This window comes from Suricata suricatta, chromosome 10, assembly GCF_006229205.1.
Source record: "Suricata suricatta isolate VVHF042 chromosome 10, meerkat_22Aug2017_6uvM2_HiC, whole genome shotgun sequence".
Lineage (NCBI taxonomy): Eukaryota > Metazoa > Chordata > Mammalia > Carnivora > Herpestidae > Suricata > Suricata suricatta.
The window spans coordinates 64853397-64858122 of NC_043709.1; positions in this window are offsets into that span (position 1 = coordinate 64853397).

A 4726-nucleotide genomic window follows, 5' to 3' on the forward strand; every position below is an offset into this window, starting at 1 on the left:
AAGTTGCTGCAGCCGAGGTCAATGAGGTTTTTGCCTGCTTTGTCCTCTAGGATTTTGATGGCTTCCTGTCTTATGTTTAGATCTATCATCCATTTGAGTTTATTTTTGTGTGTGCTATAACAAAGTGGTCCAGGTTCATTTTTCTGCATATCACTGTCCAGTTTTCTGAGCACCACTTGATGAAGAGACAGTCTTTATTGTATTGGATCTTTCCTGCTTTATCAAAGATGAGTTGGCTATACGTTTGTGAGTTCATTTCTGGGTTCTCTATTCTGTTCCATTGATCTGAGTATCTGTTTTTGTGCCAGTGTTCTGCTGGCTTGATGATTACAGCTTTGTAATACAGCATGAAGTCCAGGATCATGATGCCTCCAGCTTTGGTTTTCTTTTTCAAGAGTGCTTTGGCTATTCAGGGTCTTTTCTGGTTCCATATAAATTTTACGATAGTTTGTTCTAGCTCTGTGAAGAATGCTGGTGTTATTTTGATAGGAATTGATTTGAATAAGTAGATGGCTTTGGGTAGTATTGGCATTTTAACAATATTTGTTCTTCCAATCCAGGAGCATGGAATATTTTTTCTTGTGGTGTCTTCTTCAATTTCTTTCATAAGCTTCATACAGTTTTCAGTGTATAGATTTTTCACCTCTTTGGTTAGATTTATTCCTAGATATTTTATGGATTTTGGTGCAATTAAAAATGGGATCGATTCCTTGATTTCTCTTTCTGTTGCTTCATTATTGGTGTATAGGAATGCAACCGATTACTGTACATTGATATTATATTTTACAACTTTGTTGAATTCATGGATCACTTCCAGCAGTTTTTTTAGTAAAATCTTTTGGGTTTTCCTTATATAGTATTATGTCATCTGTGAAGGGTGAAAGTTTGACCTCATCCTGCCTGACTTGAATGCCTTTTATTTCTTTGTGTTGTCTGATTTCTGATGCAAAGACTTCCAATATTATGACTTCCAATACTATGTTGAATAACAGTGGTGAGAGTGGACATCCCTGTCTTGTGCCTGACCTTAGGGAGGAAGCTCTCAGTTTTTCCCCATTGAGGATGATATTAGCAGTGGGCCTTTCATATATGGCTTTTATGATCTCGAGGTATGATCCTACTATCCCTACTTTCTTGATGTTTTTTATCAAGAAAGGATGCTGTATTTTGTCAAATGCTTTCTTGCCACCTATTGAGAGGATCATGGTCTTGTCCTTTCTTTTATTGATGTGATGATTCACATTGGTTGTTTTGCAGATATTGAACCAGCCCTGCGTCCCAGGGTATAAATCCCACTTGGCTGTGGTTAAATAATTTTCTTAATGTATTGTTGGATCTGATTGGCTAGTATTTTGTTGAGGAGTTTTGCGTCCATGTTCATCAGGGAAATTGGTCTCTAGTTCTCCTTTTTAGTGGTGTTTTGTCTAGCTTTGGAATCAAGGTAATGCTGGCTTCATAGTAAGAGTTTGGAAGTTTTCCTTCCACTTCTATTTTTTGGAACAACTTCATGAGAATAGGTGTTAACTCTTCCTTAAGTGTTTGGTAGAATTCTCCTGGAAAGCCATCTAGCCCTCGACTCTTGTTTTTTGCAAGAGTTTTTTTATTACTAATTTGATTTCTTTACTTGTTATGGGTCTGTTCAAAGTTTTATTTCTTCCTGTTTCAGTTTTGGTAGTTTATATGTTTCTAGGAATTTGTCTGTTTCGTCCAGATTACTCACTTTATTGGCGTATAATTGCTCTTAATATTCTCTTATTATTGTTTTATTTTTGCTGTGTTTGTTGTGATCTCTCCTCTTTCATTCTTGGTTTTATTAATATGGGTCCTTTCCTTTTTCTTTTTGATCAAACTGACTAGTGGTTTATCAATTTTGTTAATTCTTTTGAAGAACCAGCTTCTGTTTTCATTGATCTTCTATTATTTGTTTTTGATGGCATTGATTTCTGCTCCATTCTTTATTATTTCCTGTCTTCTACTGGCTTGGGGTTTTATTTGCTGTTCTTTTTCTAGCTCTTTAAGGTGTAAGGTTAGGTTCTGTGTCTGAGACCTTTCTTCCTTCTTTAGGAAGGCCTGGATTGCTATATACTTCCCTCTTATGATGACTCGTGCTGTGTCCCAGAGGTTTTGGACTGTGGTGTTATCATTTTAATTGGCTTCCATATACTTTTTAAAATTTCTTTTTATTTTTCCATATGCTTTTAAATTTCCTCTTTAACTTCTTGGTTAGCCCATTCATTCTTTAGTAGGATGTTCTTTAGTCTCCAAGTATTTGTTACCTTTCCACATTTTTTCTTGTGGTTGATTTTGAGTTTCATAGCATTGTTTTCTGAAAATATGCATGGTGTGATCTCGATCATTTTTTCCTTGTTGAGGGCTAATTTGTTTTCCAGTATGTGATATATTCTGGAGAAGTTTCCATGTGCACTGGAGAAGAATGTAGAGTCCACTGCTTTAGAATGAAATGTTCTGGATATATCTGTTAAGTCCATCTGATCCAGTGTGTCATTCAAAGCCATTGTTTCCTTGTTGTATTTCTGTCTAGATGATCTGTCCATTGCTGTAAGTGGGGTGTTGAAGTCCCCTACAGTGATGGTATTATTATCAATGAGTTTCTTTATGTTTCTTTATGTTTGTGATATATATATTTGGCTTCTCTTACATTTGAAAAATAAATGATTGCAATTGTTAGGTCTTGGTGAATAGACCCCTTAATTATGATATCATGCCCTTCTTCATCTCTTATTACAGTCTTTACTTTAAAGTCTAGATTGTCTCATATAAGTATGGCTACCCAGCTTTCTTTTATCGACCATTAGCATGATAAATGGTTCTCCATTCCCTTACTGTCAATTGGAAGATATCGTTAGTTCTCAAGTAGGTGTATTGTAAACAACATATAGATGGATCTTGTTTTCTTACCCATCCTGTTGCCCTGTGTCTTTGATTGGAGCATTTAGTCTATTGACGTTTAGAGTGAGGACCAAAGGATATGAATTTATTGCCATTTTGTTTCTTGTAGTTAGGGTATCTGGTGGTGTTCTCTAGTCCTTTCTAGTGTTTGTTGCTTTTGGTCTTTATTATTTATTATTATTATTATTATTATTATTATTATTATTATTATTATTATCGGTCTTCTCTCCCCTCAGAGAATCCTTTTTAAAACTTCTTGCATGGTTGGTTTAGTGGTCACGAACTCCTTTAATTTTTTTTTTTTATCTGGGAAACTTTTTTATCTCTCCTATTATGAATGACAGCCTTGCAGGATAAAGAATTCCTCGTTGCATATTTTTCAGATTCAGCAAATGAATATATCCTGCCACTCTTTTCTCACCTGCCAAGTTTCTGTGGATAGGTCTGCTGCAAACCTGATCTGTCTTTCCTTGTAGGTTAGGGACTTTGTTTTCTCTTGCTGCTTTCATGATTCTTTCCTTGCCTTGTGAAATTGACTATGATATGCCTTGTTGATGGTTGGTTTTTGTTGAATCTAATGGGAGTCCTCTCTACTTTCTGGATTTTGCTGTCTGTGTCTTCAGGTTCAGAAGTTTTCCACTCTCATTTGCTCACATAACCTTCCTACTCCTTTCTCTCTCTATCTTCTGGGACCCCTATGATTCTGCTGTTGTTCCTCTTTAATGAGTCACTGATTTCTCTAATTCTTAAATTGTGCCCTTAGTCTTCCTCCCTTTTTTCCTGCTTCATTATTCTCCATAAGTTTGTCCTCTCTATTGCTGATTCACTGCTCTGCCTCATTCACTCTTGCTGCTGTGGCATCTATTCGAGATTGTAGTTCTGTTACAGCATTTTTTATTTCATCCCACTAGCTTTTACTCTTTTATCTCTACATAGAGAAAGGGATTCTAACCTATTTTCGGCCCCAGATAGTACTCTTATTATGTGAGTCTAAATTCTTGTTCAGACATCTTGCTTGTATCTGTGCTGGTTAAGTCTCTGGCTGTTGTTTCTTCCTGCTCTTTTTTTGGGGTGAGTTCCGTCATTTCATTATTTTGAAGGAGAAAAGGAATTAGTGAGGTAAAAAAAATCAAAAAATTAAAAACAACACCACACACACACACACACACACACACACACACACACAAATCAAATAAATGATCTGGGTGTTGAAAGGAGCTTGATAGATTAGAGAAAGAAATGGGGAAAAGAGAAAAAAAGAAAAATATTTGAAAATTTGAAAAATGAATACAATAAAATAGAATAAAATGAAATGATGTAAGTAAAATAAAGTTGAAAATTTTTCAAAAAAGTAAAAACATAGTAGAAAAAATAAAGAAAAGTATTTTTAGTAAAAATTAAATATAAAAATAAATTTTTTCTCTTTCTGTATTCAAAAAAAAGAAAAAGAAAAAAGAAAATTGAATAGTTGGACCAGTGAACAGACTGAAGTATGATTGAAATTACATCCTTTCCCCTCGAAATCAAACCACAAGGGACTTTATAGTCTGTAAATAAGCAGGTGGAGAGACATGAAGAGCAAGGTTAGCCCTGTTGGGCAGAGCTTAGTGTAACGGCTCCATTCTCCAGTCGTCGGCACTGCTTAGCTTACTGGGGTGGATTGTTGTGGCGCTTGTAGGTGTGTAAGTACATGCATGGGAGGGGTGAAAATGGCATCACTCATCTACCCAGTGTCTAGTATCAGAACTCTGTTCTCTCTGTCCACTGCCTGCTTTTACACTGTCCGTGACCAAGCCATCGGGATGCTTGGTGGCAC